Below are 16,133 nucleotides of genomic sequence, written 5' to 3'. Positions count from 1 at the left end.
TCCGGGCTGCTACTCCTCCGCCACCATTGATGCCTACTGTAGATGTAGAGCTTGCGGCTGCCATGGCGGACATCGACCGAGTCATGGCTAACATGAGGGAGTTCCTAGATAGGGGCAAGGCCCCTATGCAGGAGGATGATAAGATAGTATAGTATGGTACGAGGGGGATTACTCGCCTCGAGCCTCTGCCACCTCCAGCTCCGATCGAGCCTCGTGCCACGGCCAGGATCCGCACTAGAGACGATCCGATCCGTGAGATTATGGACGATATTTTCCGCTCAGCCCATACCATTTGGGTGACAGGCGAAGGTCAGGGAGAGACCCTTTTGCCCAGCGAGGAGCCGGACGAGGATGTGGAGGAAGATTCCGAGGAGGATCCTGAGGAGGACCCCCTGGTGTCACCGAGGAGCAGCCGTACCGTGACTCGGGGTTCGCAGACTTGATAGTTTTTAGCTTATGGATGTATTCCGGAAACGATGATTCGTTCTGATGTTTTTGTAACTCTATGACTATGATTTTTATTTTGTTGTCTTTAGCTAGCATTAGTACGGAAACGCTGATCTTTAGGACGTTCCGTAACTAAGTACCTTTTGTGATTGCTTAGCTAGTAAGCCGGTACACCATATGGAGTACTTGGATAGACTTCTATTTTCCGATTTAGATGATGATGTAAAAGTCCTCGTCGAGGCAATTTTTCCATGATATATGTACGACCCTACTAGCATGGGCTTTTTGCGGCAATCTCACGTATGTTTTATGCTTCTCTACGGATTTTATTCTTGGGAAGTCAGTTGAGAATGTAGTGACTAAGAATATTGTGACTTGTGTATGCAACAGTTTCTGTCAATATCTATGTTTTTGAGTTTATGACAAGTTAATTTTTTTTATATAAGTAGTTCTTTACTAATTGCCTTAGACTCGTGTTTAGAACGTGTTAATAGGAGTGTTTTGTAACTTGCAGAATGCCGCCTAAGAGAGGTTGCCCTACTAGGAAAAACGTTAACAACGTTGAAAATCGAGATGAAATACCAGAAGAACCGCCAAACAACAGGGAACCTACCCCACCTCCTCCACCCCCTGCGAGGAGAATCGAGGAACTTTTTCTTCGACAAAATCCGCCCACGTTCAATGGAACAGGCGACCCAGCTGAGGCTAAAGCTTGGGTACGCGCCTTGGAGCGCATTTTCACTTTCCTACACTGCACGGAGGAGGAGCGACTCTCGTGTATGTCTTTCCAACTAGCTAGATCGGTTGACTTTTGGTGGGAAGCTCGTCAAAAGACGCTGACTCCCGAGCAATGGGCAGCCTATACTTGGGAAGACTTTAAGACTGGATTATACGATAAGTATATTCCCAAGAGCTACAGGAAGAAGAAGGAGGCTGAGTTCTATAGCCTGAAACAAGGAAAGAAGACAGTGACAGAATATGACAGAGAGTTCTGTGATCTATCGCGTTATGCTCCGCAGCAGGTGGATACTGATGAGAAAATGGCAGAGAAATTTTGTGCCGGTCTGAGGCACGCGATTAGAATGACTCTAGCAAGTCATGGTGGACTTTCATACACCGAGTCTTTGAACAGGGCACTGGACATCGAAGCTGCGATGCCAGTAGAAAGGTTGGCTCCGTCACAGACCTCAGCACAAGCCAACCCACCTACACGCCCTCAAAACTTTAAAGGGAAGCGCAACTGGAACGACCATGGAGAAAATGAAAACCGAACTAACAAGAGGCCATGGCAAGGAAGTGCATCGTTTGGACAATATCAGCAACAAGGACAAGGGAAGCAACAAGGTCCTGCCCAGGCTAGAGGCATCCAAAGACAAAATGAAGTTTTCCTGTGTCCAAAGTGCAACAAACCGCATCGTGGTGTCTGTAGGGCTGGAACTGGCAGTTGCTACACGTGTGGCCAGAAGGGCCACCACTCATCTCAGTGCCCCAACAAATAGCAAGGCGCGACAGTTAGGGCCACTCATGCCCAGTCCCTACGGGCAATACCAACTCCGCCAACAATAGCTGCACCAGCACCAACAGCGCCAACAGCAACAAAAACGGCCGCAACAACTACCACAGCAGGCGAGAGCCTTTGCACTCAACCAAAACTAGCCCGAGAAAAACCAGAGAAACCTGGCAGGTATGGGCAAGCTTAAAGGTTTTTCCATTATGATTCTGTTCGATACTGGTGCTTCGCATTCTTTTATTTCTGCCCCTTGCGTAGATACCTTAGAAATCGAATCAGAACGAGCTAAGTGTGACTTAAGAATCACTACACCCTCAGGAGGAAGATCTACCACCACACATGTTTGCTCGAACGTAGAATTTGAAATGGGAGAACTTAAGATGGTAGCGAACAATCTTAATATTCTGCTTATGTGGGACGTAGACATAATATTAGGAATAGACTCTCTAGCCAAGAATCACGCCACCATCCTTTGTAATGAACGAAAAATTTCTCTTCGACCACCTGGAAAAGAACCGACAGAATTTCACGGCATCGGTATGAAGAAGAGAGTACCAGTGATATCAGCATTGCAAGCCAAAAAAGAGATGATGAAGGAAGGAAGCAAAGCTTATCTCGTCTACCTAAACGGGGAAGCTAGTGAAGACAAGAGGGTGGAAGATGTGGCAATAGTACGAGACTTTCCAGAAGTTTTTCCTGAAATATTGTCGGGACTACCTCCAGACAGGCAACTAGATTTCACCATTGATCTAGAACCTAGATCTGCCCCAGTATCAAAAGAGCCGTACAGGATGGCCCCAAAGGAACTACAAGAATTGAAGGTGGAACTACAAGAACTCTTGGACTTGGGTTTCATCAGGCCCAGTGTTTTGCCTTGGGGAGCGCCTGTACTCTTTGTCAAAAAGAAAGATGGAACCATGAGGATGTGCATTGATTATCAAGAGTTGAACAAACTGACGCTTAAAAACAAATACCCCCTTCCAAGGATAGATGATTTGTTTGATCAACTCAGGGGAGCCAGTGTATTCTCAAAAATAGATTTAAGGTCTGGGTATCACCAGCTGAAGATCAGACCAGAGGATATACCCAAGACCGCTTTCCGTACAAGATATGGTCACTATAAATTTGTTTGCACGCCATTCGGTCTAACCAATGCACCGGCAGTATTCATAGACCTCATGAACCGAGTCTTCCATCCATACTTAGACAAATTTGTCTTAGTATTTATAGATGATATCCTCATCTATTCTGAGAATGACCAGGAGCATGAAAAACATTTGAGAATCATCCTGGAGACATTAAAGATGGAGAAGTTGTTCGCCAACTTCAGTAAGTGCGAATTTTGGCTGAAAGAAGTAATGTTCCTAGGGCACATCATTTCAGCAGATGGAATCAAGGTGGACCCCGCCAAGGTGCAAGCAGTGCGCGAGTGGAAATCACCAACCACACCTAATGAAATCCGGAGTTTCTTAGGTTTGGCGGGATACTACCGAAGATTCATCGAAGGATTCTCTAAGATAGCAAAGCCAATGACGCAATTACTCCGCAAAGGAATCAAGTATAAATGGAACGAAGAGTGTGAAGCCAGCTTCCAAGAGCTGAAGAGGAAATTAACAACTGCACCAGTGCTAGCAGTTCCAGCAGCCGATAAAGAACATGTGATCTTCACAGACGCGTCCAAAAATGGGTTAGGTTGTGTATTGATGCAGGAAGGAAAGGTCATCGCCTACGCCTCGCGACAACTAAGGCCACATGAATTGAACTACCTCACTCAAGATCTGGAACTGGCAGCAACATGCCTTGAAAATTTGGAGGCACCATCTATACAGAGTTAGATGTGAAATCTTCACCGATCACAAAAGCCTTAAGTACTTTTTCGAGCAGAAAGACTTGAACATGAGACAGAGGAGATGGCTCAAACTCGTGAAGGATTACGACTGCAATATCAATTACCACCCGGGCAAAGCTAATGTAGTAGCCGATGCTTTAAGTCGTAAAACTCAATCCGAGTTAGGACTTCTTCTTGCTCAAGAGGACACACTCGTAAGAGATTTTGACAAATTGAGGATAGAGGTGGTTCAGCCACCGGCGACAACAAGAGTAATTATTGCGACTCTGGTAGCCACCCCAGACCTCAGAGAGAGAATCGTCAGTGCACAGAGAGTGGACGAGGCATTGGAGAAAGTTCGTCTGAAGATCCAAACAGGCACACCAGGAGGCTACCAAGAGGCAACGGATAACGCCGTTCTTTTTGAAGGGAGACTGTGTGTTCCCCATGACGAGGAACTCAGAAACGAGATCATGAGTGAAGCTCATGACACGCCCTATACCGCACATCCCGGGAGTACCAAAATGTACCAAGATCTGAAATAGAAGTTTTGGTGGGACGGGATGAAACGGGATATAGCCTCATTTGTAGAGCACTGCCTTGCATGCCAGCAAGTGAAATCTTTACATCAACGACCATATGGAAAATTGCAGCCATTGGAAATCCCAGAATGGAAGTGGGAGCACATAGCGATGGATTTCGTGATGGGTCTACCAAAGATAAATAGGGGCAACACATCTATTTGGGTAATAGTAGACCGCCTAACGAAGTGCGCCTATTTTATGCCGATTCCAATTCACCCATGGATCGGAGAAGCTAGCCCAACTGTACATCCGTGCGATTGTACGGCTACATGGAATACCAACATCCATGACCTCGGATAGAGATTCGAAATTTACTTCTAGATTTTGGATCAGCTTGCAGAAAGAGTTGGGAACAAGACTAAACTTTAGCACCGCCTTCCATCCTCAAACAGATGGACAATCGGAAAGGACAATTCAGACCCTTGAAGATATGTTGAGGACAGTGGTGCTAGACCGAGGAAGAAGTTGGGAATCGGTGTTGCCACTGATCGAATTTGCCTACAACAACAGTTACCAGGCAACCATTGATATGGCACCTTATGAGGCGCTGTATGGAAGGAAGTGCAGATCACCACTTTACTGGGACGAAGTGGGTGAAAGAAAAATCCTTGGGCCAGACGCAGTAAGCGAGATGATCGAGACCATCCGCCAGATTAGAGAAAGGATAAAAGAGGCCCAGGTGACAAACATGGTTTTCGTACCTCAATATCGCATGAATTGTTGTCATTTTCCCCCATGAATTGATTGCTAATATGTGTTTGTATCACAATTTTGAGTTTTGTTGAGTTTTGATTCCTTGGTGTAGTTTTGGAGTGATTTCAGGGAAAATCAAGGATTAATTGGAGGATTTTGAAGATATGAGATCGAAGTACGTCTCGATAGGAATTCGTGAGCGCAAACGGTGACCAAATCCGAGTCCGGACGAGGGAGAACGGAGCCGAACAAGCGGACTGCGCATAAAGCCCAGGCACCCGCGGTCCGGGCCGCGGCCACGGGCCCGACCGCGGGCCTCTGCTCCAAAATTGCCCAGTAACCCGCGGTCCGGGCCGCGGCCACGGGCCCGACCGCGGGCCTCTGCTCCAGAGCAGTCCAGAACGTTTTTTACAGTCACCCGCGGTCCGAGCCGCGGTCGCGGCCCATGACCGCGGCCTCCCCTGCTTCCAGCCGCGTTTTCAACCGCGGTTCATGCCGTGACCGCGGGGAAGAGGCGGGGATCCGCCTTTTGGTGGGCCCAGACGTGATTTTTAGCCCAAAACTCCATTTTTCCCCTCTTTTCTCATATCATTCATCACACACACCCACTCCATCTTCCCCAATTCTCCAATTCCAAACCCTAGCCTCCATTCTCTACCATTTTTTCTCTCTTCCACACACAAAAATCAAAGAAAGAAGGGGAAGACTTGGAAAGGAGCTCATCAAGACCACATGATTGAAGATCAAGATTATAGGATTTGTCTATGAATCTCTATCTCTCTATATCTTTATTTATGTTTTCTTATGACTTGAGATTTGCTTTTATTATGAATATGCTTGGCTAAAATCTCTTATCTTAGGGATTAGATTAGATGGATTTGTAATGGATTGATTTCTTTGTTCTATATATATCTTGATTGTGCTTATTGTTATCTTTTCAAGCCCTAGATTTATCTCTTGTATGATTGGTTGGCCACCTTTTGTGCATTTCTAATTTGTGATTTGAATCGGGAGAGGATAATTACAATAGATTAGGAGCTTGAAACATATCATCTCAATAAACCGGGAGGTTGAGAGTTGGGTGAGGGCTTGTTGATCTTTTGTGCTCTTGGGAGTTATAGGTTAGAAATTGACCGGGGACGGCAATTATGACCCGTAATCTACTGTTTTAGTCGTCCGGGAGGGGGCTAGAACTAGTGGGGAGATCGCCCTAGATAAGTTGGTCATATCAAGATTAATATTGCTTTAGATTGAAGTTCATTACGATCCATCGAAATCTAGTCCCTAGGATAACTTTCCTTCGAGTCATTCTCCAATTTATTAACTAAGTTTATCTTGTTGTTATTTTATTTACTTGCTTTATTTAGCTATGTTTTAGTTCTCAACACCTCTTCATCTTTGGTTGTCTAAATAGATTGAAAACAACTCATTAATAATATTCAGAAGTTTAAATTCACCAATCCTTGTGGAATACGACCTTGCTTCCCTATATTGCAACTACACCGTGCACTTGCGGCGTAGCGAAAATAATAGCGAACAAGTTTTTGGCGCCGTTGCCGGGGATTGGTTGAGTTTTTACTTTTGATATTATGTAAAGTTGCTTTTGTCTAATTTAGATATTTTTATATATATATTAGTTTATTTATATGTTTATTTACTTTTGCTAGAGAAAATTGCCGCACAACCGAAAAAGCGGCACCAAAAATGGATGATGGAAGGAATGAGTTGGTTGAGCAACTCCAACTACAATTGGCGTTTATGCAACTTAAGTTGCGTGTTTTGGAAGCCAAAAGAAATTGTAGGCAACCAATGATCCAAAAAGCCTTCCAACCAACACCTTCCTATGGTGAGTATTATGACATGGGGTGCAATGCCATGGAGTGGCAATCACCATTGGAGTATGAGGACCATTTCAATAGTTGGAATTATGATAATTCTTATTCCACTCAAGAAGGCTTCCAAGGGGGAAATCGATGCTATCAAGAGGAGAAATCGAATTCGAAAGACGATCTCCTACAATGCTTCTTAACTACACAAGCTTGGATAGAAAAAAGTCTAGCAAAATCGGAGGTTATGCTAGATGAGCAAAGGAGGTCTTTGGCTACTACTATGGAAAATCAAAAGCGAATTGATGATTTGTGCATGGCCATTAGCCTACAGAATGGAACCTTGTATGAGGAACCAATGCCAATGCTAAGTGAAGAGCCTCAAGAAGTTGAAGAAGAGTATGAAGAAGATGTGGATCAATTCTCCAAACCCCTTGAAGTCGAGAGCCCAACTTTTCCAACACAACCTCTACAATTCCAAAAGGATGAAGATTTCACAAGTTTTAAAGAATGCAAAGTCAAAAATTTTGTCGATCCTTACCTCGACATGGGCGATTCTATGAAGGCTTGCTTCTTTCACTTTTATTTATCTTCATCTTTTGATTTTCACTTTGATTTGTCTAATAAGGAATTGTTTGAGTGTGGTGGTACTCTAGATGGTGAACGAGATTACCATGACGCCCGGGATGTCTCAAGAATTGCAAAGCCACCATATTTTTGGGTCGCGGTGGATGGAACATGCAAATTTGATGAGAAATGGCCACCGCCTAAGCCTCCACCTCGTTTGTGAGTACGAGACAAGTAACCATTTTCTCCTTCATCCAAACTTATTTCTCTTTTGTGTGAAATAAGTTTGGGGGGAGGGTGAAGATGGGTTACTTATCTCGTTTATCCGTTGTTTATTTATTTATTTAGTTAGTCTAGTTTTCGAATAATGAGATTTTGTCTCTGTTTTTGAGCTTTTCCTTGTCTTTTGTTTTTGAGCTTGATTGTTGAAAAACATGAGTTGGATGAAATGTGTGTTGGGCTTATGATATGAATGTTGCTTTTGAAAATAAATTGTTGTGTTTCACTTGTTGATTTTGCATGTAGAGTTTGAACTTGTGACAAATGAGCTAAATATTTTACCTCCAAGAACTTGCAAATAAAATGAGCTTGTGAGAATTGAGCCCTTGATTGTCATCCAATTACAATCTCATTTTGTTCTTGAGTGCAAATCAATTGAGCATGTATGTTGGTCTCTAGAACTTGCCATGAGTCATCTCTTGAAAATAAAAGTAGATGTGTTGTTAATATTGAAGTGATCTAAGGCCATCCTTGTTAGCCACTTAACCTAAATTGTGTCCAAATTCTCATATGATCATAGTTTACCCACTTTGTGCCTTATAGCCTTTTTTTGAATGAACCAATGAAAAATGGGTAGAACTTAGATTGTTGGTGGTTTCTTTGATGAAAATGGTTGGAAAATGATTGAAATTGCTTGTCAAACTTTGATTGAGTGAAAATCACTAGTCTCCTATAAGCTCAAGAAAAAAAAATGAATAGACATGCTGAATAAAAGAGCATAAAGGGGAGTGATTTGCCTTTTGAATCATAGCCATGATAAATATCACTAAGGATGAAAAGAAGAAATGTAGGGATTTTGGTTTTTGATTGATAAGAGAAATGGTAAATTTGACTTGTTCATTGTGATTGTTAGATTGTGGGATATGAGTCATTTGCCTAAAAACACCTCACCTCACCAACGAGCCCTCATTACAACCTTATGAAAGCCCTTGTTGATCATTATTTATAACACATTGAAGTATAGAGAGTTAGGATAAATGGCAAGCCTATGGTAGATTGCATACATGATTCAATTTGAGTGCAAACGCGTCCAATCTAAACACTTGAGAGTTGAGTGCATCATTGAAACATCCACATTTGTGAGGATTCAAGTTTGGAGGCTATAATGTTGAACTCATTATCACTTGTGACTTCTTGGAATGCATTTCTACTTGTGATACACTTTTTAAAGATTTTTGAAAAATTTGAAGCCCTTGAAATAACACCAATTCATTCTCACATGTTTGTTATCTTTTATTTCTCTTCTCTTTGTTGTTTGGGGACAAACAACGCTTTGAGTTTGGGGGATTGACAAACATGGTTTTCGTACCTCAATATCGCATGAATTGTTGTCATTTTCCCCCATGAATTTATTGCTAATATGTGTTTGTATCACAATTTTGAGTTTTGTTGAGTTTTGATTCCTTGGTGTAGTTTTGGAGTGATTTCAGGGAAAATCAAGGATTAATTGGAGGATTTTGAAGACATGAGATCGAAGTACGTCTCGATAGGAATTCGTGAGCGCAAACGGTGACCAAATCCGAGTCCGGACGAGGTAGAACGGAGCCGAACAAGCGGACTGCGCATAAAGCCCAGGCACCCGCGGTCCGGGCCGCGGCCACGGGCCCGACCGCGGGCCTCTGCTCCAAAATTGCCCAGTAACCCGCGGTCCGGGCCGCGGCCACGGGCCCGACCGCGGGCCTCTGCTCCAGAGCAGTCCAGAACGTTTTTTACAGTCACCCGCGGTCCGAGCCGCGGTTGCGGCCCATGACCGCGGCCTCCCCTGCTTCCAGCCGCGTTTTCAACCGCGGTTCATGCCGTGACCACGGGGAAGAGGCGGGGATCCGCCTTTTGGTGGGCCCAGACGTGATTTTTAGCCCAAAACTCCATTTTTCCCCTCTTTTCTCATATCATTCATCACACACACCCACTCCATCTTCCCCAATTCTCCAATTCCAAACCCTAGCCTCCATTCTCTACCATTTTTTCTCTCTTCCACACACAAAAATCAAAGAAAGAAGGGGAAGACTTGGAAAGGAGCTCATCAAGACCACATGATTGAAGATCAAGATTATAGGATTTGTCTATGAATCTCTATCTCTCTATATCTTTATTTATGTTTTCTTATGACTTGAGATTTGCTTTTATTATGAATATGCTTGGCTAAAATCTCTTATCTTAGGGATTAGATTAGATGGATTTGTAATGGATTGATTTCTTTGTTCTATATATATCTTGATTGTGCTTATTGTTATCTTTTCAAGCCCTAGATTTATCTCTTGTATGATTGGTTGGCCACCTTTTGTGCATTTCTAATTTGTGATTTGAATCGGGAGAGGATAATTACAATAGATTAGGAGCTTGAAACATATCATCTCAATAAACCGGGAGGTTGAGAGTTGGGTGAGGGCTTGTTGATCTTTTGTGCTCTTGGGAGTTATAGGTTAGAAATTGACCGGGGACGGCAATTATGACCCGTAATCTACTGTTTTAGTCGTCCGGGAGGGGGCTAGAACTAGTGGGGAGATCGCCCTAGATAAGTTGGCCATATCAAGATTAATATTGCTTTAGATTGAAGTTCATTACGATCCATCGAAATCTAGTCCCTAGGATAACTTTCCTTCGAGTCATTCTCCAATTTATTAACTAAGTTTATCTTGTTGTTATTTTATTTACTTGCTTTATTTAGCTATGTTTTAGTTCTCAACACCTCTTCATCTTTGGTTGTCTAAATAGATTGAAAACAACTCATTAATAATATTCAGAAGTTTAAATTCACCAATCCTTGTGGAATACGACCTTGCTTCCCTATATTGCAACTACACCGTGCACTTGCGGCGTAGCGAAAATAATAGCGAACACCAGGACAGACAGAAGTCTTATGCTGATACCCGACGAATCGAACTATAATTTCAAATTGGAGACAAGGTTTTCCTTAAAGTGTCACCCTCTAAAGGGATCATTAGATTCGGTGTTAAGGGTAAGTTGAGACCCCGTTTTGTAGGACCTTATGAGATCCTTGACTGCTACCACCTAGCTTTGGAAACGTCCACAATGTGTTCCACGTGTCACAGCTAAGACGGTACGTGTTTGACCCTAAACACATGATTCACCAAGAGGAAATGATTGTTAACCCAGACTTGACGTACGAGGAAAGACCTGAAGCCATTTTGGACCGAAAGGTTCAAGAGCTGAGGAATAAATCGGTCGCGTCAGTCAAAATACTATGGAGACACCATGGACCTGAAGAAGCGACGTGGGAACTTGAGGACCAGATGAAAGAAAAATACCCAGAACTTTTCACATAGGTATGCAAATTTCGGGACGAAATTTTTGTTAAGAGGGGTAGTATGTAGCGACCCGCTCCTTTACTATAGTTTAAATCCAGTAATGCGTGATTACTAATCTCTTTTTAGTGAATGAAACACTTTTTATTGCTATATGAATTCAGTTTTGACTCTGAATTATATATTTTTGGAGGCAAGGTTATTATATGAGCTTATGCATTTAATTTCGCGTGATTTAGGACCGCGACGTGAATCTTTTAGTCGATGAATATTTATTATTCAAAGTTATAACTGACTTAGCGAAGTCATGTTATTTATGTGATCGAGATGGATTTCTAATCCTATTTATTTTACATAGTTACAAAAGTCATGTATTATTTTTTTCCGACTTGTTAAGTAAATTAAATCTATGGATTTAATTTAATTATTAGAACGATCAGTTTCGACTGCGAATGAACGATATTAGCAAAATACGAAACCAGTATTTCAAATACAGGACGACCAACACTGAAGGATTTTATTTAAATCACATCACAACTTTTAATCCCTTACAATCAACTTTATACCCTACGCCTCTACTACATTTCTACTCTACCACCTGCACAAAGGAAAAGAAGAGAGAGGGAAGAATAGGAGCAGCTGCAAGGCGTCCCATCTCCTCCCAACTGCTGCACTTTTCACACTCCAACAGTCCAGCCATACCCAAGTACACCTAGGCTGTCAATCAGCCACACTACAACCATGCCAATCCCTGACATACTCCAACCTTGCAGCCAACAATCCTTCCTTGTTAATCTCATTGCAGCAAGCAAGAACTTCATTCTCTCCCATTTTGGAAAGAGAAACCCACCAAGGAGCAGGAGAAACTGCCATTGCCTTGCATTCATTACTCTGCCCACATTCAAGGTGAGATCTTGTGTTTAATTCGTCCACCCCCACCTTGATTCACATGCGTTCATTAAGCAACAACAGCCACTTTCATTTTTAGTTTCATCTCTCTCAATACTTCATAAACGAAGGGGAGTAAAGCGAGTTTCCTGCTGCCAACTTGAACAAGCTAACACCTCGACACTTGAAGAAGTGAGGGAGGGGTCGTTCGTTCATTACCCTAACAAAGCACGCTATATATCAAGGTAACCTTCGACCTCGGTTGCTACTTCTATTGACGTGAACCACACTCACAAAAATCATGTTCATATGCATTACGAGAAAATAAATGCATAGTCAGGCACGTCCATGTAGAGCCAGCAGCATATAACCTTTCATAGGCTACGAGAATCTCCAACTCATAATAATATAGATGAACGTGAATAACCACAGCATGCTCACATAGGTAGAGTTTTAAGGTCTGTGTTTTTACGCGAAGAGGTCTATAGGCTTTTTACCATATCGCTGTGTGAGAATCAAGGTGAGATAAGAACTTAGCTTTTAGGCAACGAGCGATGCTACCCTATCCTATCGAGCCCCGGGCAACGGCGTGGCCGAATGGCAACTGTAAATTGCCATACTTACAGAACGCGGCGGCAGCCAACGTCGGCGGAAATGGGGGCGGAGAGTTTTGATTGCGGAAACTGGAGTCCTCTTCGTTTTCCCAGACCAGAGCAAAGCACAGTGAACATGGCAGTGCAGAGCTAACATGGCAGAGCAGAGCTAAACATGGCAGAGCAGAGCCTAACATAGCAGAGCAGAGCACACCAGACCAGAGCGGAGCAGACCAGACTAGAGCAGAGCGGAGAGCATGGAAGATCTGAGTGAACATGGCAGAGCAGAGCCGAACATAGCAGAGCAAAACGGAGAGCATTCCAGAGCAGAGCAGAACATGAAATAGCAGAGCAGAGAGCGAAGGAGCAGAGCAGAGCACAGAGAGTGAAGGAGCATAACAGAGCAAAGCGTAGCAGAGCAGAACGCGAGAGAGCAGAGCACGAAAGAGCAGAGAAGAGCATAGGGCGAATGAGCCGAATAGTTATTTTCTTCCCATCGACTACAAGAAGTGGGATTTATTTTTAATTGACGGATTAGAACGCCCTAATGTGAACGGATTATATTAGTTAATTACTTGACCTTTTGAGACGAAACCTATATGGTTTAAATCCGATAGCCTGGACTAATAGTAGAAGTTTCCCTAATTGTAATCTCAGCATAATTTATTAAAGGGAATATGAGTCATGCATGATTACTTCACGCATCCTCATTACTTGGGGACTTGTCTCGAATTAAAATCTTAGGTTATTTTTTCTCGAATCAAGGTCAAGCGCAAGAGTTAAAGTTTAGCCACGAGCCTTTACTACCAGGTGCGCTTTCTTACGTATAAACTAAAACCATATTATATAATTGCTAAGACTTTATGCTTATGAATTTAAATGATTGTCAATGCCTAAATGCTTTATGTTTTATTATTAATTGCCTATCTGATGTTAATCGAATTCGGATTCTGGATGGGACCGCAAATCCCTTCGGAATTAGTGTACACCTTCGTGATCGTGAGTCATCTAGCGGGTTGGCCGATCACAGTGTCCGTAGAGGGAGGCCTCCCTCTCGGCACGAGTTACTGATATGGTTATTAATAATATAAAATGCCTGCGCAGATTATTTATGAAAGAAATAATATTTGTAGTAAATACGAGTCTTTAAAGGAAAACCCTCGTATCTTACTTCTGATGAAAGGCTTGACGATAAAATATTATGCATGTATGTAAATTTTGGCAAGTGCCCACTAAGTACTCCCGTACTTAGCCCTGTATGTATTTATAAATGTGCAGGTTGAGCCGTGATCGGAGATGCAGTGTGCAAGCAGAGCTTTTGTCAATCTAGAATGAAAACCTCAGAGTAGAGTATATGTCTTCATACATATACTCGAATTACGATTTTTCCGCTGCGAACACTGATTTTGTTAAGAGATATTTTGTTGCTCTGGCAACTTTGTTATGTATTATTAACTTTATACTCAAACTCGTGGGTACCCTTTCGATAATTATGTACGGCCCCCTTGTGGAATTCTTGGACATCTAGTTAAGTTCAATTATATTCCTTTATATAAAATCGAGTCATCAAGAAGTTAAGCACGCCCCCTTTCTAATCCCGCTCCTAAATCCCCTCCCCTAGTCATGATTTCCCGGATTTGCTATCTTTAGCAAAATGCGGTCGTGACAAAACGCGACCATGGTTGCGTGGATCTTGTCGTCCAACTGGGCCTTCTCCAAATCTTTTGTTAGTGAGTTTGATTATTTTTTCTTAGTCATCTCTTTACACAAGTATGATTTAGTATGGTTTTTCTTGATATATTTGATTTTTATTTTTGGAATTCTGATCAGAAAACGGCAGAAGACGGGTTGTCGACGCCGTCATGCACAAGTCGTAAAGCTTCAATTTCACGTTCTTGGTTAGCTCTGGCTACCTTGGTCAGCTCTGACTGCCTTGGTGATTTCCAGCTCTGGCGGCCTTGGTGATTTCCAGCTCTGGCGGCCTTGGTCAGCTCTGGCTGCCGTAGTAATATGATAATATTCAGATGTTATATCGTATGTATTCACATGGATGTCAACATTATTCAGAACTTATTGTGTGATATTCAATACTGAATAATATTTATTCAGAACTTATTCGATTAATAATAAAGTGGTATTCGATTAATTTTCAATATTATTCAGTATAATTTTAGTGAATAAACTTTCAATGTTTGCGAATAAAGTGAATATTATTCAGAATAATTTTAGTGAATAAACTTTCAATGTTTGCGAATAAAGTGAAAAATGTACTAAATATGATACAAAATATGAAATACAGACTCTGTCGAATTAACATTTAACTAATCTGAATAATTTAACATATTAAACTGAATAAACTTTCAAGTTGTGCGAATAATATGAACAATGTACTGAATATGTTACGAAATATGAAAAAAAATCAAGCAATGAATATGTTTATATTAACAGGAAAAAAAAAACACATTTCAGAGTCAAGTTTCACAATTTTCAGGATATATATATATATATATATATATATATATATATATTATTTTTTTTCAGGTATGTTTTGTTCTTTAAGTTCCAAATTTTCTAAACCAATTATTTTATGATATCTCTGTTATTGTTACCGTTTAATTTATAGTCCCATATTTAATTATACAGTTGATGAATTTAAAATAGTAAATTAATTTATTTATTTTTATACTACAAATCCAATTTTCATATGTTATTAAATACGTGAGTCTATTTTTATATAGTGTTCTTAGATTTTGGCAAATTTGATAGTAAATTCCTTTTTGATAATAGGGGATCACCGATTGAATTTAAAGAAGACCAACATTTTAATAATGAAAAGCAATTTGGAAAATAACAAATGGAAATAATCGGTTACAGTAATGACGCATTAACCAATTTATAGGGATACACTGTATCTTGCCAAATATAAAATACAATTGAATGAATTAATTATAGATAATATCGGTTACATAATATTATAGATTTACTCATTTGACCTTTTGTGATTTAAATGCATGAAAATATCTCAAAATTTTGGTCCGTTAGATCTTGCATAATAAACGTCTAAGATTGTTTCTTCATTCTCCCCACATTTACATTTCTTTTTTGATCCCTTCCCTATATATATATATATAGGCGCGCTCCAGTGAGACCCCCTATTTTTCGTGAGACACTGAGTACAATGAATAAGACATATATACTGATGAACAAGGCCCACAAAGCAGTATATACGAAATTTAAAAAAATTGGTAATGAATAAGACATATAAACTGATGAACATGACAGTATATACAGATGAACAATGCAATATATAATGATGAATAACGAAATTTAAAATATATCGCTCCCTCCAGGATTCGAACCCTGAGAAAAAAAATTCTCCCTCTAGATACAATATCAACCATAGGATTGATGAAATAAACAAGATCGACGGCTGAGATTTGGTCATTACAAGCAGCTTATGCAAATTACAAGCATCGATGCAACATATATATTATGCAACATATATATTGGCTTATACAATCATTCTCCATTCTCACCACATTTGTCCATTCTCATTTGATCTTATATATATATATATATATATATATATATATATATATATATGTATGTATAGGGTTGAGTTCAACAGAGAATTATCTTTTTATTCATCATG

Source organism: Salvia miltiorrhiza, chromosome 2 (genome assembly GCF_028751815.1).
Source record: "Salvia miltiorrhiza cultivar Shanhuang (shh) chromosome 2, IMPLAD_Smil_shh, whole genome shotgun sequence".
NCBI lineage: Eukaryota > Viridiplantae > Streptophyta > Magnoliopsida > Lamiales > Lamiaceae > Salvia > Salvia miltiorrhiza.
Note: the sequence above shows the minus strand (reverse complement) of the source record.